This window comes from Odocoileus virginianus, chromosome 19 (genome assembly GCF_023699985.2).
Source record: "Odocoileus virginianus isolate 20LAN1187 ecotype Illinois chromosome 19, Ovbor_1.2, whole genome shotgun sequence".
Classification (NCBI taxonomy): Eukaryota; Metazoa; Chordata; class Mammalia; order Artiodactyla; family Cervidae; genus Odocoileus; species Odocoileus virginianus.
Genome location: NC_069692.1, coordinates 30,602,094 through 30,629,764, shown reverse-complemented (window position 1 = coordinate 30,629,764; position 27,671 = coordinate 30,602,094).

Sequence of the window (27,671 nt, the reverse complement as noted above, 5' to 3'; positions counted from 1 at the left end):
AGAGGATCTTGCTGTGATTTATGTCGGAGAGTGTTTTGCCTATATTCTCCTCTAGGAGTTTTATAGTTTCTGGTCTTACATTTAGTTCTTTAATCCATTTTGAGTTTATTTTTGTGTATGAACATATACATTTTAAAGGAATGAGTTTTTATGTGCTAATATGTGTGAAAATGTAAATGTTCAGCTGATAATTGAACATGATATATTAAGTTATTAAAAAGAAAAATGTATATAAAACTTTTAGTAATGTTGGGGGAGTGTGTAATTTCCTTGGTTCTGTCTTGTCACAACAAAAATTTGAAGTGACGGACAGACCACTGTTATAGCTCTTGGGCAGACCAGTATTAAAGTAAAAGTGAAAGTGAAGTTGCTCAGTCGTGTCCGACTCTTTGTGACCCCGTGGACTGTAGCCCACCAGGCTCCTCCGTCCATGGAATTCTCCAGGCAAGAATACTGGAGTGGGTTGCCATTTCCTTCTCCAGGGGATCTTCCCGACCCAGGGATCGAACCCAGGTCTCCTGCATTGCAGGCAAACGCTTTAACCTCTGAGCCAGTGTTAAAGCCCCATGTAATTTCCTCAGACAGACCAATGTTACAGCTCTGTGTTGCAGCTCAGTTTTATTTAGAAAGCAACAGAGAATACATCCTCGAGGTGTGAAGGCAGGCCAACCCAAAAGATGTGAAGAGAAGCCCCCCAGCCCAATTTTGGCTCCTCTTTTTATATGTTTTTTTCCCCTCCCCCTGAGCCTGTCCTATGTAAATTGGGCTATCCAATCTAGGAGTGCGGTTTGTTCTACCTGAGGTCCTTGTTCTGGTCCTCATACCTTCCTTTGTTCTATTTTTGCAGGCTTTTCCCTTCCTAGTCTTTTAGCCACCACTGTTCTGGACTCCATTTTCCTATTCTAACTACCTAACAGTAACATAAATATTATAACAGAATTTTAGTAAGCTGTAATAAGATACACATATTTATCTCTACCCATCCAAATTTCACAATTCATTATTTTATATATATATAATATATATTAACATAATATTAATATATTAATTATATATTATTATATTATAATTTATATAATATATTAATTGTATATAATTATATATATAATATACATATACATATATGAATAAATCTTCATAGATAGATACAGGAAGCAAAGATGACCACAGATGAGAAATGCTAGCCAAGTTTGCCAAGGAAAGTAAATGTACAAATAATAAATGACATAGGGTTTGCTGCATCTCTCGGTCTGAAGTGCCTAAATGAGTGTCAAGGAGAAGGTGGAGAATAGTCCGAGAATCCCATAGTTTCCTTCCAGAGAATTCCTTCCAAATTCTCAGTGACTTGGGACCAGTGCATCTGTCTGGAAGAATGTGTGCAAGGCAGAGATGCTGAAAGGAGGACTGCTTGAAAATGTATGAAGATAACTGATATCCCTGTCACTAGCTAGCTAAGGGACTTCTTCCCTCCACTTATGTCAAAAAAAGAAATTTGCTTCTTTGGAAAAGTGAATAAGAGGAATTCAGTCCTAGGCCCATTGAACACTGATGAAGCTGGGGGAAAAAAACAAAAAAGGTGTCTTACACCATAAAACTTCTCATCTTCACCTCAAATCCTCTAAGCATACCTGGCCAAGCTCTTACAATCCTTTTTAGGAAACTAAGCAGTTCAGGAGAAAGCCCACACACACAGGTTCTGGTGATGGGAATGGGTGCTCTAGAGATGGGCATGGGTGCTCTGGTGATGCGAATGGGTGCTCTGGAGATGGAAACGAATGCTCTGGTGATGGGAATGGGTGCTCTGGAGATGGGAACGGATGCTCTGGTGGAGGGAATGGGTGCTCTGGTGATGGGAATGGATGCTCTGGAGATGGGAACAGATGCTCTGGTGGAGGGAATGGGTGCTTTGGTGATGGGAATGGATGCTCTGGTGATGGGAACAGATGCTCTGGAGATGGGAATGGATGCTCTGGTGGAGGGAATGGGTGCTCTGGTGATGGGAATGGATGCTCTGGTGATGGGAATGGATGCTCTGGTGGAGGGAATGGGTGCTCTGGTGATGGGAATGGATGCTCTGGAGATGGGAACAGATGCTCTGGTGATGGGAATGGATGCTCTGGAGATGGGAACAGATGCTCTGGTGGAGGGAATGGATGCTCTGGAGATGGGAATGGATGCTCTGGTGGAGGGAATGGGTGCTTTGGTGATGGGAATGGATGCTCTGGTGATGGGAACAGATGCTCTGGAGATGGGAATGGATGCTCTGGTGGAGGGAATGGGTGCTCTGGTGATGGGAATGGATGCTCTGGTGGAGGGAATGGGTGCTCTGGTGATGGGAATGGATGCTCTGGTGATGGGAATGAATGCTCTGGAGATGGGAACGGATGCTCTGGAGATGGGAACGGATGCTCTGGTGATGGGAATGGATGCTCTGGTGATGGGAACGGATGCTCTGGAGATGGGAACGGATGCTCCACATAAAAGCAGCCAGGTCTTGTGCTGCACAGTGGACCTGAAGGTCCATCAGTTTATACATTGTTCATGCATATGAGCCTCTGGCAGCTTTGAATGCCTAATTCATAGGTATGAAAATATATATACCGAGAATCATCAGTTGTTGAAAAATACCTCAAAAAAAAAAAAGATGGCTTGAAACAACAAAAAAAATATCTTATTAAAAAACATGTATTTATATGACAACTTTCCTCCTGCATACATCCTGATGCTAAGAATAATTATATTATTAAAGATTTTACAACACTGACACTGACTTAACAGATATCCTTTATACCACACAGAGAAAGATCATTAGTGTATTTATGTTTTTAAAAGCCATATTGTATGAAACTCACTGCATGGATTATAGTCATTAAGACCTATGGAACTCAAGAAAACATTTTCTTATTTTGACAAGTTTATGATATTCATTACTGAAGTACCAGGATGTTTCTGTCAGGTTTGCTAGCCATAGACATTATTATCATTTGCAGTCAATAACTTGACTGGCAGGCAACTCCCAGAGAGAGAAAGTGAGGATGTTTAACTGCTAGCTTTGCCACACTACATCATTTTGCTTCATCTTTCAAGCATTTTTCATATGACACAGCACAGAAAATGCCACAGAACACCGCTTCCCAATTAGTTTCCTATTTCCTTTTGATACTTTTTTTTTTTTTTATGAGAGGCTCTATATCTTGTTACAATATGTCATCCTAATACTGTGTAGCCTGTTGAAGATTTTATGTTGTGTCTTCCTTTCTTCTTTAAAAGAGGAAGGGAGGTTATGGCACATTTTCAATGTAATTAATAATTCTTAGAGTCTCAAAAATATCTGCCCGTAATTGCCAAATGTCAGGTTATAATATTTATTATTTTCAGTCTTCATTTAAGTCGTGGTGTTAGGAAAAACCCTTTTCATATATCACACATTATTATATTGCAGTGGGTGAGTTGTGGTGCCATTTTGATTTGCTTGCTCCAATTCTACCCATAATTTCAACATCCAACAGTCCATAGTTTAAAAAACAGATTAAGTTTTATTTTTTCTTTTTCCTCACAATTTTGATAGCAGAAGAAAAAAACACAGGTGCCTAAAATCTACACCTTCTGTGTCTGAGTTGATCACAGTTAATGGATTTCCATTAGAGAAATGTGTTATAAATCAAAGTACTTTAAATCATTTATCTCTTAGTTAAATGGATGCAACTATGAGGAAGTCCTAAAATATTTATGACCAAAGTTTGAAGAAACTGGGATGGAGACAGCAGTCATGCTGCAGTCTAGAAAATGTATAGATATAAATACAAGTGTGTTCTGACTTAGTGGTATTTTGGTATTTCCCTCACTACAACGTTCATGTGAATCATCAGCCTTGTTCATTTCTATGACTTTACTGTCTATCTTGTGTCCTGTCTCAGCCCCCATAGACCACCTTTCATGAGCAGCCAATTTTTTTAATAAGTGCATAATAACACATGATTTCTTTCTTTGAATTTGTCAATGGCATTTTTTTACAAATTAGGTAATTTTGCTTGGTACATGGACTGCAAGGCTGCACATGGCTGGATCTGGCTCTGCCTTCCATCCCCTTCCCTGTTGACAGAGCACACCGACTTTGGCCTCTGTCTGCCCTTGTTTCAGAGGACTTGCATGTGCTCTCCTTTCTGCATGGCTTTTTTTGCCATGCAAAATCTCAGAATACTTGCCCAAATTTTGTATTTTGTGTCATAGTGCATATGCTCCTGTCATGAAGCTGTACATGGCGAGCGAATTCTGTTGCAGCAAAACTATAGCCTTGCTCACTGCAGTTATCAGCCAGTAGCTCATGGAGAATCACCTCTGCCACTCTTCTGCTCATCAAATCTCATGTGAGTGAAATGATCTGACATGGCCCAAATGATACTGAGGATCCCAGCAACAAAGGACTCCTTAAATATAGTGTTTTAGCTTTACAACTTCTCCTGCTAAAAAGAGAGGAATGGAATAGCATTGAAACATGTATATTACCGTATGTGAAACAGATGACCAGTCCAAGTTGGATGCATGAAACAGGGCGCTCAAAGCCAGTGCACTGGGACAACCCAGAGGGATGGAATGGGGAGGGAGGTGAGAGGGGGCTCAGGATGGGGGACATATGTATACCCGTGAGCGATGCATGTCAATGTATGGCAAAGACCACCACAATATTGTAAAGTAATTAGCTTCCAATGAAAATAATTATTATTTTTTTATTTACTTTTAAATTTAATTTTTTTTAATTTTGAAATTTAAAAAAGTAAAAAAAGAGAGAGGAATGGAAGTTGAAGCAAGTTAAGTTATAGAGATATAGGTAGATATTGATGAAAATTTGGTAGATATTAGATATTATGGACTAGTAAAAATAATGATGCTTGTCTCTGCACAAGGCTCTTGAATAAAGACTAGGCCTGTGAGAACTTGAGAAACATGTTAAGACAACCCCTTTATTGGATTGGGATAAAGGGCAAGCAATTACTTTTCTACATGACAAATTGCATGTTTTTGCATATTCAGATGTCTCCAAGGAGGGAGGCCTTTGTTATTATTTGACTATCCAAAAGTTCTTTAAACATGCTTTGAAATATTCTTCAACTTTCTTCCTTTGAAACTTTCAGTCTCCTAATAAATCCCTACTGAAAGCTCTTTATATATCTTATAAATGTCTCCTAAGATATAAGACATTTTAGTCTTTTGTTTAATCATTCCCTTAAAGAGAGTTTTATTGAGTATCCAATGTGACTCAGATTCTTCACTGGGCACAGTCCATCAGTGAAATAGAAAAATGAACTAATAGTTGCATTCTGTGTAGTAAGTGTAATTCTCTATGTTTGAAGAAGCGAATGAAAGAGCTATCCACGTTGAATGGGGTCAGGGAGATCCAGGCTGGGAAAGGAATAGTCAGCCAAGTTCCAAGGCCTTGAAGTTTACATAGGAAAAGCTAGAAAGAGATGGAATCTTTATGTCTTCAGCCATTATCCCGGGTCTTAACACATATGTTTGATTATGTGATTGAATGAATGAATTTGTGTATGGATGTGAGGGATGACTGTGTTTAAGTAGATTCATAGGAGGAACAAAGCTGTTAGGTTTCCCTAAGTCCACGTTAGTAAGTGATCTTGGGAAGGATATGATCTATAATAGCTCTTTTCAACTCTAAACTGGTTTGTGTAAACTTATACCTTTTTGTTTCCTTTCCAACCACCTATTCCTGATTGGTTTCTTAGTCCTTCCCACCACTTGTGTAACCATTTCCTGCATTAAATTCCCTTTGTTAAAAACTCTCAGAGTGGTTTATGTTTTCATAGCTGAATCCTGACTAATAGAAGCTTATCACTAATAGAAGTAATAAAGTATTTCTACCAAATTGTGTATGTTTCCAGAGTTCAGCAACGCATCTTTGAATGAAAGTGAAAGTTGCTCAGTGTTGTCTGACTCTTTGTGACCCCATGGACTACACAGTCCATGGGATTCTCCAGGCCAGAATACTGGAGTGGGTAGCCTTTCCCTTCTCCAAGGGATCTTCCCAACCCAGGGATTGAACCCAGGTCTCCAACATTGCAGGTGGATTCTTTACCAACTGAGCTACAAGGGAAGCCCAAGAATACTGGAGTGGGTAGCCCATCCCTTCTCCAGCAGATCCTTCCCAACCCAGGAGTCGAACCGGGGTCTCCTGCATTGCATGTGGATTCTTTACCAACTGAGCTATCAGGGAAAATATGTAACTGGACATTATGATGTATAATAACCCAGGTTTACTTACTATCAAACATGTATTATCAAAGTTTTTATGTGGATTCTCGCTTGGTACTTCAAAATATCTGCGTATATATTGACTTCAGCTGTGAGGAATGCATTGTGATTCTGGCTCTCCAAGTGATACTTGATACTGGCTTGATACTGGTTGAAATCTGCAAGTGTTTCAACATGACAGATAAGAACATTGAGTATCAGGTCCTTGATATCCTGAATTATAGCTTAGTAAATGTGAAAGCTACTCAGATAGCCTGTGGAAGCTCCATGGCAGGTCAGGCAGAACTAGAACACGGCAGGATAAAGGCCTTAGTTCTGCTACAGCTCTGCCAATAGGGTGAGGGACATTGATGAGCTTGATGCTGATTATATGTAGATACTTACTGAATGCTGTGCCTTAATCCTAGTGAAACTACGAAAGTTACATATAAATACAGATACATTTTGTGGAGACAAGAGTATCCACTTTCCTGTCATGTATCAACAATTTGGTCTCATATTTAAAAATATAGAGCCATGTCAAATGTTAACCTATGGCCAATCTCCTTGACAGATCCTTGAACCTTGTACTACTGAAGGTACCTGGAACCTATACAGACATTGAATTATACTCAGATTACAATACTCCTTCAGTCTTGCTTTTCTCAAACCAGGTACTTGTTAGTACATCATCATCATGAACATCAGTTTCACAGCAGATTTCTGCCATTTTGGACCTTAGCTCTGAACACCATTTCACTTCCTGCCATGGTTCCTAGTATCAGCCCTGTGTTACAATGTTATAATAAAGGAACGCGTCCTTTACTTTGATAGGAGGAAACTGTATAAAAAGTCTGGGCTCCCCTGGTAGCTCAGTTGGTAAAGAATCCGTCTGCAATGTGGGGGACCTGGGCTCGTCCCCGGGCTGGGAAGATCCCGTGGAGAAGGGAAAGGCTATCCACTGCAGTATTCTGGCCCGGAGAATTCCACTGATGTTGTAGTCCATGGGGTCACAAAGAGTCAGACATGACTGAACAACTCAGCACATTATAGTGTGTAAAAAGTTGACTTGTGATAAGAAATAGACATTATTTATGTTTCCTCTAGTGTAAAATCTCCCTGTCAAAGTTAACGATAACCTCATTTGGTTTACTAGGTTTTAAATCCAATGCCCTTATCAACCTATATGTGGCAATTTTCAGTGTATTATTTAAATGAACAAAACTTTTGATACTCAAATGTTTTATTTCATGAAATTTTTATTAATTAGTGCTGGTTCCTTTTCAAGGAAGACTTATAATTTATTATTTGATATCTTTTTCTTATAGTTGGGTCTTAGTATTTCTTGGCATATATATAAATATATATATATATATTTTTCTGTTCAACTGTCATTGCACAGCCTAGTTGGCACAGCTGTCTCTGACCATGGTGTTGTCCTGTGTTACATTGAGATCTTCCTCCAGCTTGGAGATCATGAAGTGTCCCACTCCTCATTCATTCCTACCTTCTTATTGTTGGTCACAAGTTATTTCATAAATGGAGGTTGTGTTCTGTGTAACAAAATGGGGCTTTTGTTAAAGATTTAAAGCAAAGAAGAAAAACTATCTTAGTTTTAGAGATGACATGATATGTATCAAAAATCTTAATTAACATATATAATTATTAGAATTAATATATAAATTTAGCTATATTTTAGGTTGAGGGATACATTTAAAACTATAAATTTATATGTACTCTCATAAACAATGGAAAGTAAAGTTACTATATTACAATACCATCTCACCCAGAAATAGAAGTGAATTTAACAGGATATTCAGTTTTTACATTGAAAGTTGCAAAACATTGCTGAGAAAAGCTGGGAAAAATCTAAATAAATAAATGGAAAGATATATCATGATCACAAATCAGAAGGCTCAATATTATTAAGATGTCAGTGTTCCTGAAATTGGTTTACAGATTCATTGTATTCTGAATCAAAATTTCAGATGGGCTTTTATAAGGAACTGATATACTAAGACTAAGTTTTATGTGGAATGCAAAGGAAATGGAAGAGATAAACAGCGTTTTACCAGGAACAAAGTTGGATGCATTTACTGCCTGATTTCAAGATTTACCATAGAGTTATAGTCAACAAGAAAACGTGGTGTTGGCATGAGGAATGACAAATAAATCAACAAGACAGATTAGAGATACCATAAATAGACCAGCGTTTACATGGTTATTTGATTTTTATCAGAAGCGCTAAAGCAATGCACATATAAAATGACTAGGATCACATTTTTATTTTAATTTCTCCTATATGGAAAAATATTTAAAATTTGATAGTATCAAGTATTGCAAGCATATGATGAAATAATTTCTGTAATACCCTGATGGCAGAGTAAATTAATATAGTCAATTTGGAGAACAACTGGTATTATTGACAAAAAAAAAGTAGAACTCTCTGGCTAGATAGACTCTAAACAGGGGACAGTGATTTCTTCTGAAGGTGAAGAAGTGAAAAGGTGCTTTTCATCTGTGAGGAAAATGTTCCACAGAGGCTTGCTTTATCTGTTCTATACAATAGTAAAGGAGAAAGTATGCATATATTAGACTGTTTAAAATGTATGGATAGTCTGGAAGTAAATGCTATTTATTCTATTGAAATGTGTGTATACATTGACTTTTGGTAGTTTTTTTTTTTTTTTTGGTATTCTGTACATTAATTATTACACCACCTGCAAGACCTGCAATTGATGCAGTCAGTCCTCAAAAAGAATTCGTTCCATCTTGTTCCTGACTTCTTGGTCCCATCCCATTCCTCACATGCAGGAGCTTTGCCCAAGCCTCGACTCTCAATACTTGGTTCTCAGGTCTCTCTCCATGTAAGCCTTCTAATCCTGTTACCAAAATGGGCTTACCTTAATCCTCTTGCTCTCAGACATTCAATAACCTCGAATATCCCTGCATATGAATTTCTCTCTGCAGAAGGCTTGCTCTAGAGTCAGCAGGTATTCAAGCACATGCAGCTTCTCCTTTCTGTTTTTTCTGCACAGCACCACCTAAAGAGTGGGGTCCTTTTCTTCTCTCCATGATGGCTAATGTTCTGTCATGCTGTGTGTGGGTGTAGTCCTGTGATAACTCTAGTATGTTTTATCCGAACTACATAGGAGCTACAGACAGGATGGACGTGCTTTTGGTAACTGGTTCTCCCTCGATTAAATACTGTGCTTTAGGCATCTGGTTGTCTCTTGGCTACACTGTTGCTGCTGATTGCTTGTTGTAAGCATTTGGACAGGGCTTTCCTGTGGATTGGGGGCAGGAGGAGAAGGGGACGACAGAGGATGAGATGACTGGATGGCATCACCGACTCGATGGGCATGAGTTTAAGTAAACTCCGGGAGTTTATTATGAACAGGGATGCCTGGCGTGCTGCGATTCATGGGGTCGCAAAGAGTCGGACATGAGGATCCAATTTGAGGTTTCATACTGACTGAAGTCTCTCTCCAGCTTTATCATCTCACACATGCACCTTTCTCCTTTTTTTACAATCAGCGATTTTTACTACACAAAGGGTTTGTTTAGACTTTCTTAAAAGCCATAATCAAATAGTATGCCATCCTCATAATTAGACATTTTACAGCCATGTTTAAGAAAAGTGGCTCTGTCCTCTAAGTCATGGTTCTGCATTGCCACCTGTCTTTATGCCTGTGCTGGCAATTTCACACTCTGCTCTGTGGCAGAATTGTCACTTTCCGTATATCAGAGATTCTGTAATGACTGCAAAGACGTCTCAGCTTCTGTAGCTGCAAATACTCAGTATTCACACTTCCACTATCTCTCTTTCAAGGTATTTTTATACATAAAACTATTTTTGCTAACAGAGACTGAACCCCTATGCAGCACATAAACAGAGTCACTATCTTTCTAATGATTTTCAAAAATGTCTTCTCCTATTATTCCAGAAATAACTTTTCCCTCTATGTTCTCTTTGGCACTGCTCTGATTATTTTCTTTTGTCCCAGGTTCTGCTGTGGGTTGGAAAGGTTATCCAAGAACTGGTTATATTTTGGTTGGAAAACAAAAAATTCCACTTTTACAAATGTCAGAGTTGGCACTATAGAATGAAATGTTATTATATGCCAAGGTATTTGATACAGAATTGAACATCCTTTGCTTGGCTAAAGCAGCCAATGGTTTTACAATTTAACATGATTTGTTAGTTTAATATGTTCTGTTAAGCAGATCCCACCAATACCTTCTACTTAATGAAATTCTAACTGTCCTTTCATTTACAAGTTTAAGTGATAATCCTTGGAACTTTTCTTGATACCCCTTTGGAATTAATTGATGTTTCCTCTGGGTTCCCATGTTATTTTTATCTCAGTGAAACTACTTGCTTTTGTATAGGTGGAACTGATAGTTTGTTAACCTGTGTAATTTTTTAAATCTAATACCCCCTCCCAAATAGGAGCTTCATTTATAACAGGAACTTTCATGTCATCTTGCTGAGAACATAGCACACTTAAAACAGTTGATATTAAAAATATGTTTTGAAAACTCAAGTTTTACATGTTTAGAAGGATAAGTATAGACTAAACTTCAGACATTTAAGTGTATAACTAGATTAATTTTCAAAATTAAATTTGAGATAAGGAATGATACCTGCAATACAGAAACCTCCCTTGGCCTTTCCTAGTCAGTAACATCATTATATATCAGATCTGTCCATTTTTTTTTTTTAACTTGGGTTAATGAGACAACAGAGTATTAATTTGTTTCTGGCTTCTTTCATTCAACATATCTGTCAAATTCATAATTATCTTTGCATATACTTGGGGTTCATTTAATTTACTGTGTGAACACTCCACATTGTAGTTAGTTATTCCTTCTACTGTTAGTGAACCTTTGATTTGTTTCAAGTGTTTGGCTATTGTGTACATATATGTACTGAGGATAGCTGAATGCAGGTCTAAGAATTGATAGTATGAAGTGTGCACTTAGTCGCTCAGTCATGTCCGACTCTTTGTGATCCCATGGACTGTAGCCCGCCAGACTTCTGTGTCCATGAGGATTCTCCAGGCAAGAATACTGGAGAGGGTTGCCATGCCCTCTTCCAGGAGAGCTTCCAAACCCAGGGATCAAACCCAGGCCTTCCACATTGCAGGCAGATTCTTTATAGTCTGAGCCACCAAGGAAGCCCAGAATAAGGTACATAAGTGCATGTTAAGCTTTGGAAGATTTTGAGTTTTTCAAAGGTTATTTAACTTCTCACTCACAGCATATGGGACTTTCTGATGTCCACATTATCCTCAGCACTTACCAGCACTAAGACAATTATTATTATTTTTTTATCTTTTGTATTTTAAGCTATTCTCATAGATGTGTGTCAGTATCTCATTTTAAATGGCATTTTTTATTGTTGACTACTAATGTTGAACATATGAATATTGTGTTTTTGTATGTCATATTTGAGTATTCCTGGAATAATGCTCACATCGGTTATGTCTGTCATTTTCATGTATTGTTGGGGTTAATCTCCTAATATCTAGTTTAGAATTGTTGCATCTATATGCATGAGAGAAATTGGATCTACCCTTCTTCTTATGGGGCTGCCCAAAGGAGCTAGTGGTAGAGAACGCGCCTGCCCATGCAGGAGACATAAGAGACGTGGGTTCTATCCCTGGATTGGGAAAATCCCACGGAGAAGGGCATGGCAACCCACTCCAGTATTTCTGCCTGCAGAATGCCTTGGATAGAGGAGCCTGGCTGGCTACAGTTCATAGGGTCACACAGAGACAGACACAACTGAAGCAACTTAGCACAGCACAGTATCCTTCTTATAATGTCCCTATTGGTTTAAAAATTATTTGGGCCTTATAAAATAAATTGAGACACTTTCTTTTTTTTTCACCTTAATTATTTAATTAGGTACATTCTTTTACTTATTTCCTTCTATAGTTTTTCATTCTTCATTAATCCTTTAGGATTATGTCAGAGAGTACTATATGCTGCCTTGATGCATTAGTCTCTATTTTAAATTAGTATTCTTATCACTTCCTGGACAATATGAGGCCTACAAAAATTTTAATTACATTTTTTTCTTCCCCGTCACCCTTTCTGCTGTTATTTTCTTTTTTTTTTTTTTTTTATGTTTTTTTTTTTTTTTAATTTTTATTAGTTGGAGGCTAATTACTTTACATCATTACAGTAGTTTTTGTTATACATTGATATGAATTAGCCATGGATTTACATGTATTCCCCATCCCAGTCCCCCCTCCCACCTCCCTCTCCACCCGATCCCTCTGGGTCTTCCCAGTGCACCAGGCCCGAGCACTTGTCTCATGCACCCAACCTGAGCTGGTTATCCGTTTCACCCTAGATAATACACATGTTTCAATGCTGTTCTCCTGAAACATCCCACCCTCGCCTTCTCCCAGAGTCCACAAGTCTGTTCCATACATCTGAGTCTCTTTTTCTGTTTTGCATATAGGGTTATCGTTACCATCTTTCTAAAGTCCATATATATGTGTTAGTATACTGTAATGGTCTTTATCTTTCTGGCTTACTTCGCTCTGTATAATGGGCTCCAGTTTCATCCATCTCATTAGAACTGATTCAAATGAATTCTTTTTAATGGCTGAGTAGTATTCCATGGTGTATATGTACCACAGCTTCCTCATCCATTCGTCTGCTGATGGGCATCTGGGTTGCTTCCATGTCCTGGCTATTATAAACAGTGCTGCGATGAACATTGGGGTGCACGTGTCTCTTTGAGATCTTGTTTCCTTGGTGTGTATGCCCAGAAGTGGGATTGCTGGGTCATATGGCAGTTCTATTTCCAGCTTTTTAAGAAATCTCCACACTGTTTTCCATAGTGGCTGTACTAATTTGCATTCCCACCAACAGTGTAAGAGGGTTCCCTTTTCTCCACACCCTCTCCAGCATTTATTGCTTGTAGACTTTTGGATAGCAGCCATCCTGACTGGCGTATAATGGTACCTCATTGTGGTTTTGATTTGCATTTCTCTGATAATGAGTGATGTTGAGCATCTTTTCATGTGTTTGTTAGCCATCTGTATGTCTTCCTTGGAGAAATATCTGTTGAGTTCTTTGGCCCATTTTTTGATTGGGTCATTTATTTTTCTGGAGTTGAGCTGGAGGAGTTGCTTGTATATTTTTGAGATTAATCAATCTGCCTGACTTCAGACTCTACTACAAAGCCACAGTCATCAAGACAGTATGGTACTGGCACAAAGACAGAAATATAGATCAATGGAACAGAATAGAAAGCCCAGAGATAAGTCCACGAACCTATGGTCACCTTATCTTCGACAAAGGAGGCAAGGATATACAGTGGAAAAAAGATAACCTCTTTAACAAGTGGTGCTGGGAAAACTGGTCAACCACCTGTAAAAGAATGAAACTAGAACACTTTCTAACACCATACACAAAAATAAACTCAAAATGGATTAAAGATCTAAATGTAAGACCAGAAACTATCAAACTCCTAGAGGAGAACATAGGCAAAACACTCTCCGACATAAATCACAGCAGGATCCTCTATGACCCACATCCCAGAATTTCAGAAATAAAAGCAAAAATAAACAAATGGGACCTAATGAAACTTAAAAGCTTTTGCACAACAAAGGAAACTATAAGCAAGGTGAAAAGACAGCCCTCAGATTGGGAGAAAATAATAGCAAATGAAGCAACAGACAAAGGATTAATCTGCTGTTATTTTCAAACCTTTTAATTCTATGTAAGTTTAAAAGCACACTTAACCTTCTTATTATTTTCAACAGTATACATTTAAGTTTTCACACATAGCTATCTTTTGCAATAGTTTAAATTTATTCCTGCATTTCCTTCCTTGCACATGGACTTTCTATTTGTCTGAAGATCATCCATTAGTATTCCTCTTGGTATAGATTTTCTGGTGATAATTTATATTCTATCATTTTTGTTTGATTGAAATATTGTATTTCTCTCCTATTTTTAAGGTATTTTTCATTGGCTATAGAATTCCAAGTCAGCAATCGTATCTCTCAAAGACCTAATTCAACTTTTATATTTCTAACACTGTTAAAAAGTGTGCCATCCATCACAAGATTATTCTGTTAGTGATAGTTTGTGTTTGTGTGTGTTTAATCCTGCTTTTAAGTTTTCACTTCATTTTTAGGTTTCAGTAGTTTTATTGTAATGTGACTATTTGTAGTTCTTGGGGTCCATCAAACTTGAATCAGTGACCTGGGATCTCTCATCAGATACAGAAATCTAAGTCAGTATTTCTTCAAATATCACCTCTGTGCTTTTTGCTGCTGAGATCACAACAGGATGTAAAGATTATGTACAATATTTCCCTTTAGCTTTTCCTTAGTTCTTTTGATTTCTTTTTGTCCTTGAATTTGGATATTTTTAAACTGATGGATATGAGTTGCCTGAGTGGAATCCCAATTGTTGGAGTATCTGCTGATTTTGTGCCTAAATTCTAGACATTGCATATGAAAAACTTGTGAAAGGTCTACGTAGTATTTTCCTCCAGTGCAGGGTTTTAAAATTTTTTTTTTCAGGTAGGGAGATATAAAAGATCATTTGATTCTGTCTTCTCCAATTTAGCAATTCAGTGCCATGAGAACACTCCATTTGTTTTATGCTTAGTTTCTCTGTCTATCAGCTTAAGACCTGACACATTATTGACAGGAAATTGCAAACAGAAATTTTGGCTCACTTCTTTAAAGTTTCATTCCTTCTGAAATCCTGGTTCTTCAATTTCACCCTATTTTGCCAGTTCTGAAATCTAGCCTCTGTCTCCCCTACCTCGGGACACTCACATGCCCTAAGATGCTACTTTATACTTGGTGTCTATCTGCAGACGTGGGTATTGGCAAATTCCTTCAGTTGCCACTTACTTTGAGTGGCTTCCCTGGTGGTTCAGAGGGTAAAGCGTCTGCCTGCAATGTGGGAGACCTGGGTTCAATCCCTGGGTTGGGAAGATTCTCTGGAGAAGGAAATGGCAACCCACTCCAGTACTCTTGCCTGGAAAATTCCATGGATGGAGGAGCCTGGTAGGCTACAGTCCATGGGATTACAAAGAATCGGACACGACTGAGCAACTTCACTCACTCACTCAATACTAAAGAGGAGAGTTAAACTCAAACCACTGTTATAGGCTACTCCTGGTACTGATTTTATTTTATGTACAAGGCAAGAATTTCAGAATGCCAGAAGAGATACATCAGACATGCCTTTTAAGGTGAATTTCAAAGGAAGATCAGGTCTGAGAGAATGAGATCTCTTGAGTGGGTACTGCATGAGGCATCCTTTTAGGGATTGATCTGTCTTGTAATAGTTCCTTGAACCCAGCAAGGGAGAAATCCAGTTAAAAGTAACACTCGACTTATGAAAACTCAAATGTGTGAATTCTAGGAGTTATTTATAATTGGTTTTACTATCCCAAGTCAAGATACAACTTACCAATTGGAAGTCATTTTTACCGTAAGCAGTTTGCCTAGTAACACAGGTGATAGTCCATCTTCATCAAATTTTTAGTAAAATATGGAAGTTTAACCCAAACTCAATCTCCCACAGAGAAAGAGAAAGAGATCTTGAAATCCTTTATTCATGTAAACTGGTGAGCAAGTGAGTGAAGTTGCTCAGTCGTGTCCGACTCTTTGCGATCCCATGGACTGTAGCCTACCAGGCTCCTCCATCCATGGAATTTTCCAGGCAAGAGTACTGGAGTGGGCTGCCATTGCCTTCTCCAGAGGATCTTCCCAACCCAGGGATTGAACCCAGGTCTCCCACATTGCAGGTAGACGCTTTACCATCTGAACCACCAGGAAAGCCCATGTAAACTGGTAGAAAATTAGAAATTTATTTGGGCTTCATCTCAGTGTACCACCTTTTTCTCTGGACATCAAAGTCTTGATGTCATGATTGTTTTCAGAGTCTTCAAGCAGTTGATTTATATATTTTATGCAACTGTTGATGTACTTACCTGGAGTGTTAGTGTGATAGAATTATTCTACTACATCCAGAGGTAAAAGTGAGTCAAAAAAATTAAAGTTGTATATAGGTTAACTTTCATCATTTCCCTTTTTTGGCTTCAAAGAGATCTATAAAGGCCATGACCCTGGGAGCTGTAAGCTATTTATGTTTAATGGAATCTTTGAACAGATTGTAAATTGTAAAATAGTCTTCTGTATACATCTGAGGATGTTTAAGTAGGAGTCGCAGGGGAAATGATGATACTCAAGCTTCTAAAGAGAAGAAAATTGACAGTGTACATCATTACCCTCTAGAGACCACTTTATGTAAAAAAAAACAGCCACCTGTTATGTATATGTTCTGTTAAATTCTAATTATTAGAGTGTTCTCTATATCTATGAAAAAATGACATCAGAAAGTTATAAAATCAGTCATTCTGTCAAATTTGGTACCGTTTTTCATATATTTTTATTTACCCCCAGGAAGAGACAGATAAGAAGAAATAAAAACCAAAGTAAGGGAGTAGAATATATAAATCACTTAAAAAGTCAATTTATAATATTTTAAGAATATTTTAAGAACATCCAGAATCAAAGAGGTAGAAACATCTATAATAATTCTATGCTAAATCCATAAATTAGGAGTTGGCAGTAATTCAAGAACAGAAATTTGCCTTTCCTAGTCATCAAAGTATTGCTTAAAAATTCAAGTGTTAACAGTTTCAGATTGTTCAGATTTTTTTGGAAAAGATACTTATGAGACTTAAAATACTTTATTTGAAAGTAACAGATTCTTACTAATTCCTTCTGTCATGAGAAATGATGCTGTATTATGTAGAAATCTTTTAAAACTTTGGATGATGTGCATGATCCATACATAAATTTTAGTGTCAAAAATATAATAAAATGAACACATCAGTTCTCACCGTAAACAACAGAGGGATTAAGTAAACGATGTATGTTTTGATTTTTACATTAAAAATGACTTTTTTGCTGTGATTAAATGTTATTTTTCTATTGTGTAGTAATTAACATTGACTCATGATCTGTATTTATTGACTTCACTGCACACTCACAGACACATATCTTTCTATCTACCTATCTTTCTATCTACTATCTGTTATATGTCCTTTAAAAAATTCTACAGATCTCATCCCTTTGTGAGAGGCTGTAACCAAGATTGGAAAAATAAAAAGATTCTGAACATTGTAACACTGTCTTTCTCTGGTGTTGTCACTTTTTCCTTTTTATTTATTTTATTTTTCAAGATGCTTTCTCTCTGTGACCTTATATATTCTAGTTTCATCTCATGATAACGCTACTCCTATTTACTCCAGAATGTAGTTGACATCTGTACATGCTGCTTATGATAGGTAATCTGGTATAATTATAATGTTTTAATGTATCAGCTAAATTTCAGTTTCTCTCATCTTTGTTCCTTAAGAGGCCACTAAATTATCTTCATTCAGAGTTTTACTAATTCAAGTTCATTACCATAGTCATTTTCTTCTGGCTTTGTTTATTTCTGTTAAGTCATTTAAAAAATCACTCTTTTTCTCTTTGGCACAGCCTTACACACACATCTCAGTTACCCTGCAGATAAAATCAAGTAAATGTAAAACACTGTCAATAGTTACTAACAGTGAATGATTGAGAATGCCATAACTTTAGTGAACTCAAAATGGGATTTTATTTTTTTCTTTGTGTGTGTATCTATATATATATATGTATAATTGAGGTATAGTTGAGTTACAGTGTTTTAGGTGCACAGCCAAGTGATTCAGTTATACATATACACAAGTATTTTTTTTCAGATTATTTTCTATTATAAGTTATTCTAAGATACTGAGTATAGTTCCCTGTGTTATACAGTACACCTTTTTTGCTTGTTGCATATCTATTTCTTAAATTAGAAATTTAGCATTCTGTTTTTCTGAAGTCAAACAAGTAGAATCAAAATGTCAAATTTTTTAGTTAGGCAAAAATTCATGTTTTCTAAAATATATATATTATGCATAACATTTACATATATGTGTATATATATATGCAAAAGCTTTTCTACTATGCTTGATAAAAGCTTGAGAAAGAACATCGAAACAGAAAAAGAGATGGAGAAATTGGAAAACATAAACTAAATGAAATGTGAGCACTAAATATGAAAGAGAAAGTGATGCAAACTAGACAAAAGTAAACCATCATCATACAGTTGTGTTAAACATGGCTGTTCATTAGAAATATATCTGGAGATTTGAAAGGAAAAAAAGCAATATGTGGGCATTTGTATTTTCAGAAAATTTTCCAAGGTAATTCTATATGCATCTGGATTTTAAAAAGTGATTACAGTTTTTTTCTATAAATGGTAGTTTTGGTGATATACAATTATATTATTTTTCTGTTGACCAATCATGAATCAGTGGTATTAAGTGAATAATAATTACATTATCACAATAGTAAAATATGTTTATCAGTTTTCACAATCAATATCGAGACAAAAAGTAAAAGATAATTACAATTGCAAGCCATCATAGGAGCATGATTAATCTAACAATAAAAAATGACTATATATAATTTGGGGGGTCAAGCAGAGTGATGTGTTAAGTGTAGGAGCCACATGTTTCATCTGCACAGCCAGTCTGTGGCTTTGGTCAGTGCATTTCATCCATTTACATTTAAGGTAGTCATCGATATGTATGATCCTATTACCATTTTCTTGATTTGGGGGAGTTTATTTCCTGTAGGCTTTTCCCTTATCTTGTGTTTCCTGTCTAGAGAAGTTCTTTACCATTTGTTGTAAAGCTGGTTTAGTGTTGCCGAATTCTCTTACCTTTTGCTTCTTTGGAAAACTTTTGGTTTCTGCATCAAATCTGAATGAGAGTCTTACTGGGTAGAGTAAAACTCTACCTTCGTCGTGGTTCTAGGTTCTTCCCTTTTATCACTTTAAATACATTGTGCTATTCCCTTCTGTCTTGTAAGTTTCTATTGAAAAATGGACTGATGACATGATGGAAATTCCTTTGTATGTTATTTGTCATTTTCCCTTGTTGCTTTTAGTGCTTTATCTTTGTCTTTAATTTTTGTCAGTTTGATTACTATGTCTCTCAGTATGTTCCTCGTTGGGTTTATCCTGCCTGGGACTCTGTGCTTCGTGGTCTTAGCTGACTGTTCCCTATTTCATATTAGGGAAGTTTTCAGCTATTATCTCTTCAAATATTTCCTTAGGTCCTTTCTTTCTCTCTTCTTCTGGTACCCCTGTAATGCAAAGGTTGCTGCATTTAATGTTGTCCCAGAGGTATCTTGGGTTGTCTTCATTTTTTTCATTCTTTTTTCTATATTCTGTTCTGTGGCAGTGATTTCCACCATTCTGTCCTCCGTGTCACTTATCAAATTTTCTGCCTGTTATTTTGCTATTGATTCCTTCTAGTGTATTATTGTTCATCTCTGTTTTTTGGTTCTTCTAGATCTTTGTTAAACCTTTCTTGCATCTTCTCTCTTCTGTTTCTGATATCCTGGATCATCTTCACTATCAGTATTCTGAATTCTTTTTCTGAAAGTTTGCCTATCTCCACTTCATTTAGTAGTTTTTCTGGAGTTTTATCTTGTCCCTTCATCTGGGACATAACTTTCTGCTTTTTCATACTGATTAACTTTCTGTAATTTTTGTTTTGTTTTGTTCTAGTTGCTGTGGGATTATAGATCTTCTTGATTCTTCTGTTTCTGCCCTCTGGTGTATGAGACTATGAGGCTTCTGTAAGCTTCCTGGTGGGAAGGACAGAGTGGGGAAAACTGGGTCTTGCTCTGGTGGGCAGAGCCTTGCTCAGTAAAGCTTTAATCCAATTATCTACAGTTGGGTGGGGTTGCATCCCCTCCCTGTTAGTTACTTGGTCTAATGGAAGCCAGCCACAGGGTCTAGGGGCTTTATGGTAGGGTTAACTGTAACCTCCAAGAGGACCTTCCAGGACTGCTGCTGCCAATAACCCCATCCCTGTGGTGAGCCCCTGCTGACCCACCCCTCCACAGGAGAACTTCCAACAATATCAAGTATTTTTGGTTCAGTCTCCTATGGGGTCACTGCACCTTCCCCCTGGATCTTAGTGCATGCAAGATTTTGTGCCCTTCAAGAGTGGAGTCTGTTCCCCCCAGTCCTGTATAAGTCTAGTAATCAAATGCTGCTGATATCCAAGGTTGGATTCCCTGGCTGGGAAGCCTGATGTGGGGTTCAGAACCTTCACAACAGTGGAAGAACTACTTTGGTATTATTGTTACCCAGTTTGTGGGTCACCCACCCAGTGAGCATGTGATTTTATTTTATCGTGATTGTGCCCCTTCTACCATCCTGTTGTGGCTTCTTTGTGTTTGGATGCAGGGTATCTTTTTTTGGTGGGTCCTAGCATCCTCTCATTGATGGTTGTTCAACAGCTAGATGGGATTTGGTGCTCTAGCAGGGGGAGATGATTGCGTGTCCTTCTACTCCACCATCTTGAAATGGAAGTCCTCAAAATAAGATTATTTAAATTGCTTCAGAAATTATTGTCATAATGTCATGTGGGTCATTTTAAAACTGAGTTAATTATATCTACACAAAGCATAAGTTGAATTAATAGATAATTCTTGATACATATTAATATTTGTGTATCTTATTATAGCAGGGGGAAAAACTTCTTACCATAATATTGTTTTAAATGTTTAATGTGAAGGACAAGCTCAGCTATAGTGACTTTATCATGATGTTTATAAAAAATTTTAAGTTTCTCTAAGAAAAATAGTGTTAGCAAAACTTGAAAAATAGAATGTCTCACTATGCTTTACCTATGAGAAAAGATTCCTCATATTTTTCCTTTAAACAATTAATATTCAGATTATTTCATTTCAGTGACCAAATGGATGACATATTTGGATTTTTTCTTGTATGCTTGACACTTTTTACCTCAAATTTAGCTCCTACATTTATCATCATATTTTCACTTCCAAATAACTGGGCATAGCAAATGCATAGGATATTCCCGTTTTTCATTTTAGGAGACAAAAGCATTGAACATAATTAACTTGTCTGAGGAGAAAAAGCAGGAGTCGGTACAATTTGCTTCTTTCCAGAATGCAAAGGGACAAATTAATTTCTGTGTTATGTTCTGTTTAACCCTTCTTTCAGCATATATGTATAATTTGGCAATCAATAAACCTGCCAAGTAAATCAGAATATGCAATAAAAGGTTGTGTTCATATTTCAAGCATTATAGTTGAAGATTTTCGAGCTCTTGTAATATATTACCATCTATAAAGGCATTTTGCTCAACCTATTTTAAATGGTAAACAGAAGCAGCCCAGTAGTCTTATGTGAAGCCTGAAGTAGTTTTCTGCATTAGAGAACCACTTATAATTATGACAGACCATGAATATAATAGCTGTTAAAATAGAATTTTTTAAGTTAGGGTTGAGTCTAGCATTCCCAGGTTAAATGTATGATGTCCAATTACATGTCACTTTCAATTAAGCAGTGATTATGTGTGTTTGTGTGTGTGTGTCCCATTCATGTATTTGAGGCATACTATACTAAAAAAATGGATATGATCCCAGAGTTGGGAAGATCCCATAGAGAAGGTAATGGCCGTCCACTCTATTATTCTTGTCTGGAGAATCCCGTGGACAGAGGAGCCTTGTCGGCTACAGTCTATAGAGTAAAAACGTGTCGGAAACAACTGCGTGACTAGCACACACAAGCGCATACTAAAAATATTTATAGTTCATATGAGATTAAAGTTTAGCTGGATACCCTATATTTTTATCTTCTAAATCCAGCAACCCTAATTGCTGTGCACTGACACACTTTTGAAGATACTATTTGTAGGAAGTCCTCTGCCTATACTGAGAAAGTCCAGGTAGTTTCTTTCCTTCTTAATCACTAAAGCCTCCTAGAGTTAAATTGGAAAAGAAATAGAGATATGACTATCTATGTAAGACTTAATTATATAATTCACATATTTCAATATATTGAATTAAAATATCAAATTACCATTAAGCATTTTAGTATGGACTCTGTTTAGTTCATTTTGGGAAACCTGAATTATTAACACAAAATTTTTATTTCTTATATTTGGTCTTTGTAATTTGGATTTCTTTTTATTAAACACAAATTTAGATACTACAAAAATATCTGCAGGTATAAAGAATATTCAGCATTTTTTCAATTCTTTTCAGTTGGCCTTGTAAAAGCAAAAATAATTAAAATGCATAATGATAGTGAGACAAGTATGAAGATGTAAATGTTTTTTAAGACTATTAATGCCTTGTAGTTTGGGAACATTTCATAGGTGACAGAAGAACATCTATTCTTTTCTTATTGTGGTAAAATATGCCTAACAATATTTACCATATTAACCATTTTTAAGTGTACAAATCAGTGGTATTAAAGAACTTTATGTTTTGCAACCATCATTACCATTCATCTGCAGAGCTTTCTTCATCTTGCAGACCCAAGGTTCTATCTATCTATGGAATGACAACTTCCCAAGACACTCTGTCCCTAAGCCCTGGCAACCATCATTTTACTTTTATTTTTGCTTTAATTATTTAATCTTCCTCTGGCTTGGCTCCTGGTAACCACCATTTCTGTTACTATGAGTTTAGTGTTGTTTTTTTTTGTTTGTTTTGTTTTTAGAACCCACTTGTATGTGAGCTCATGTAGTATTTATCTTTGTGAGTCTGGTTTGTTTGTTTCACTTCAGGTTCATTCATGTTGTCACAAATGGCAGAATTTTCATGTTTAAAGACTGAATAATATTCCACTGCAGCAAACAGCCTAAATCCATTGACAGATGAATGGATAAAAATGTGATATATATATATATGTGTGTGTGTGTATGTTTATGTGTGTATACACAGACATATACATGTATATCTATTAATATATATCCATTATTTAAAGAGGGGGAGAGAAGGTAGCTATAGAGAAACTCAGATTGCATTCTAAATATTAAAAAAAGCCACATTTTTATGTATATTATACTAAAAGTATGCTTATTTCTATCACTCAAATATTCTGAATTTTTTTACATGGATTCATTTTCTGTATACTCATGAAGGAAACATGTTCATAAATAAAAATCTGATTTTATAAGCAAAACATGGGAATAATTAAAGAGGGAACAAGTTATTCACATTTTTTCATATTTCTGTCAAGGTATTTCTGAATGTCTTGCTTACTTTTGTCCCAGAATAATTTGTGGGCATGAAATATATATTTGTAAGCTTCTTAATATAATAGATATAGAAAAATGCCATTAGGCACTTTATAATACTGAGTAAATTTGTTATAGCTACATACAATCTGTTCTTTTTTATATCCTGTGTTTATTTTGCTGAAACCAATATAAGATCTAGTCCTATATATAAGGAATATCAATATGACCTTCTCCTATGATTTGCCTCCACAAAACCAAATACTTACTGCATTAATATTCAAGTCTGGTATGTTTTAGTGAATTTTTCAATTCATATCATTATTTTGTTCATACCTACATTCTTGAAATGGTCTTGACAGATAAGGCTAAGAAAGACAAAAGAATAGATTTGTTTATGGAGAGATTATTTTAAGCCTGCTGGAAGCAGCAGAGTCTCAGAGGAGGAAATCAGAAGCGGAGAGGCAATCTGTGTGTCTCTCATCTTCCAGCAGTTCCTAGAGGTTATATATAAGAAGATTAGGAAGCAAAACAGAATTACAATTGAAAAGCTTTCTAATGAAAACAAATTTACCATGTTTGATTGCTTATACTTGTCATCACTTTTCGAGAACAGCACAATACTGAGAGATGATTCAATAGGATAGAATTATTTCCTATGTAAACAATTTGTTTGGGACAGTTTGGGTTCTGAAACACAATTGATATTTCCCTTAGTTTTAAGTGACAATTTTAGTGCCCAGACCTAATTTTAAAAAGAATGGGCAATAATGAAGACATTGTTCCTACTAAATGGAGACTGTTGTTAGATACTTATATGTTTTATATGAATATTTGACATAAAATATGCATTGCTTAACCTGATATATGGTAAGCATTAAGGACTGTCTTTTTCTGTATATTTATATTATAGACTGCACAATAATATGTTTTCCTTAATATTGATTATTTCAATTTCATAATGCAAAGAAGTACGTGAGCAATAGTAAGGGTATTAATGGTGAATACAAATGTCTAATACTTTTAGTTGGAGGGCGGACTCAGAGATATACTATTCAATTTATTGTGCTAAATTCTAGTTGATGACTTCTCTGATTCCCTAACTCTGTACCTTCTCCCCCCCCCGCCCCCCACACAACTCTTTTAGACCTTCACTTCCTAAGCTCTTCCTACATTTGGGTGAGTCCACTTCTCTGTAATGCTTTCCCCCACAATATTGGAGTATTTATATTTCCCTGGCTAAAAACAGTTGATACAATAGTGTTTGGTGGTTTAGTTCTGTTGCAGTGTGAAGACTGGCATAATGAGTAACTTAAAGTAAGATGTGATTGAGAGCAAAATTTAATGATCTTTTATAAAATATAGCATTAAGAATAGTCAGTGACATTTTGAATAGTCAAGGAAGGCCAAAAGAAAGTGATATTTTAGGCGGTCTCACTTACACTCAGTTGTGTCTGATTTTTTTGTGACCTCATAGACTGCAGCCCGCCAGGCTCCTCTGTCCCTGGGATTTTCCCGGCAAGAATACTGGAGTCGGGTGCCATTTCTTCCTCCAGGGTTCAGACCCATATCTCCTGCATTTCCTGCACTGCGGGAAGATTCTTTACTACTGGGCCACCAGGGAAGCCCAGTTGGGTATTTAATGATAAATAGAGGATAGAGGGATAGAGTCCAAATAGGGCATTATTACATTTATTACATTATATTCAGAGTCAGGGAATTAGGAAACTTGGCATGCCATGAACATGGCACATAACAATGGGAGGAGTAGGAACATGATTAAATAAGTGTCTGGCTTTAAATGAAATTCTTTAAGACTGTGGTCACTGCAGTTGTATCTAAGGAAAGTTTCAACACTTTGTCATGTCAGGAAATTTACTTAAATATTCCAAAATAATTTCTGCTCTGTAAAATGAAAGAAGCATGATGTTTTCTTCATGTGATTTTTGAAAGATTAAATAACATAATAGTTTCAAAAAGTTTAGCATAGTATCCAGGCTGTAACTAGTGGTTGTTGTTAATATTAATTTTATATATCATGCATTCTGTTCATCATAGGAGGCAATTTGAGACAGTAAGAAATCCTTAATTTGTGTATCTAATTTTGGATTCTGTTCACACATTGACACTAATTTTTAAAATTCTAAATTCAGTTGTTCAGTCACTCAGTTGTGTTGGACTCTTTGCGATCCCATGGGCTGCAGCATGCCAGGCTTCCCTGTTCTTCACTAACTCCCTGAGTTTGCTCAGACTCATCTCCATTGAGTTGGTGATGCCATCCAACCATCTCATCTTCTGTTGTCCCCTTCTCTTCTTGCCCTCAATCCTTCCCAGCATCAGGGTCTTTTCCAATGAGTTGGCTCTTTGCATCAGGTGGTCAAAGTTTTAAAGCTTCAGATTCAGCATCCGTTCTTCCAATGAATATTCAGGATTGACTGATTTGACCTCCTTGCTGTCCAAGGAACTCTTAAAAGAGTCCTCTAGCACTACAGTTTGAAAGCATCAATTCAGTAAATAAATACCAGTCGAAATAACAAAGCATTTGCCTGAGTTGAATTTCTTTTTAATAGAGTGTGTATACTCAGCTACATTTTAACAAAACCATTGTTTTAAAGTGAAGCTTGTCTCACAAACTTTTAAAATTTATATATGTTTTATTTTTAGAAAATGGCAGGCACATATGATGCATGGAAATAGAGCCACATGGGTATTTATTTTCCTGGTCTTCTGTGTTTTTTCACTCATTTTTCCCCCTTTTGACATCAACTTCTCAGCAAGATGGTTGCAGTAGCTATGAGGTCTGTGTAAACTCAGTACAGTGAAGCAATCTCCATATACAGATTCATATCCATAGGCAGAATATGAAGGTAACTACTGTGTCTCAGCATGTGAAACATTTTCTTACAGCACAGTGATACACATCAATCTCTTTTTAAATAGCTGACAATAATCACTAAAAACAGCATGCAGTCATTCTCTGAAATTCTCTTTGGACACAAAAGTACCTTGGTTTCTACTAACCTAAACATCCTCATTACATTCTAGTATTGTAGGTTATGCATCAACACACTTAATTTCTTTTTTGATTTTTAAATCAGGTAACCAAGGTGTAATTTACTAATGATTCCTGAATGCCTTCTTTATTTATGGTTTGGGGCTATTTGCATGGCAGTCATTTAGCAAATTAATGTAGATGAAAAGCAATAATTTTACAGATGTTTGTTGCAATCATGCTGTCATCCCATACTTAATATGCTAATCTATTGACATCTACTCATTAGAGATGAGCTCCACTTACTTTGTGACATTAGTATTTTATAACCTGGGGTGTTTTGAAGTAGGATGAAAGTCAAATTTTTAACCATCCCATTCAGAATATATTTTTAAAGGGTAAATGCATTTTATCCTTTATATCTTTAAAGCTATTTCTTCCCAAGTCAGGATTACAGTTCAAGTAACCCTTTGCATACTACCTAATACAGATTAGATATTTATATTAATTCTGTGTCTCAAGTGGCAGAAAGATGATTAACATCAGAAAATGGTCTGTCTGTTGACTGACAAAATCCTCAAAGTTTTCAACAGTTAAACTAGGTAAAGGTCAAATATGTAATGGAACCCAGAATGGATTATGATAAAGATTGAATATCACCAGGAGTTCTCTGTCCTTTGTTGGAATTTTTCTAAGTCAGATTTATTTTCCCTAGGGTTTTGATATTGATATAGCTGTTGTCAAGGGACTTAAACTCTTGGGATGTGACTCATTACCCCAAGCTAAATCTGATGCAAACTGTTGGAACAATCAAATGGGACAAGGGAACAAGATGATATAAAATCTGGAGCTCACACTGGAGCACTGAGAATTTGGTGGGAGTGTAGGTGAGGCACACTTCCTTGAAAGGCTGTGCTGCCAAAAATGCATGGAATTCAATAAATATGGGAGACTATTAATACTTGAGATGATTTTCATTTTAGTGTTTGATGTTTGAGATATAAATATCTCAGAATGTTGCATTTTTATTTTCAAAATTAACTTTCTGATTTTAAAATTAAGGCATGGTAAATGTTATTAAATGTGTTGTCTGTGTATTTTCTTTCAGGCATTATCATATATATTCCAAATACACACATATACCTTCATTTATTAATATAATTTAGTTAATGAATAATTGTGTTCAAACCAGCACCCTTTCAGTGCTTTAAATAAGGCACTTAAATTAATAGATTTGCTTAAAATATGATCCCACTGACCATCCCCAAATTCAAAAGGTACATAAGGTGT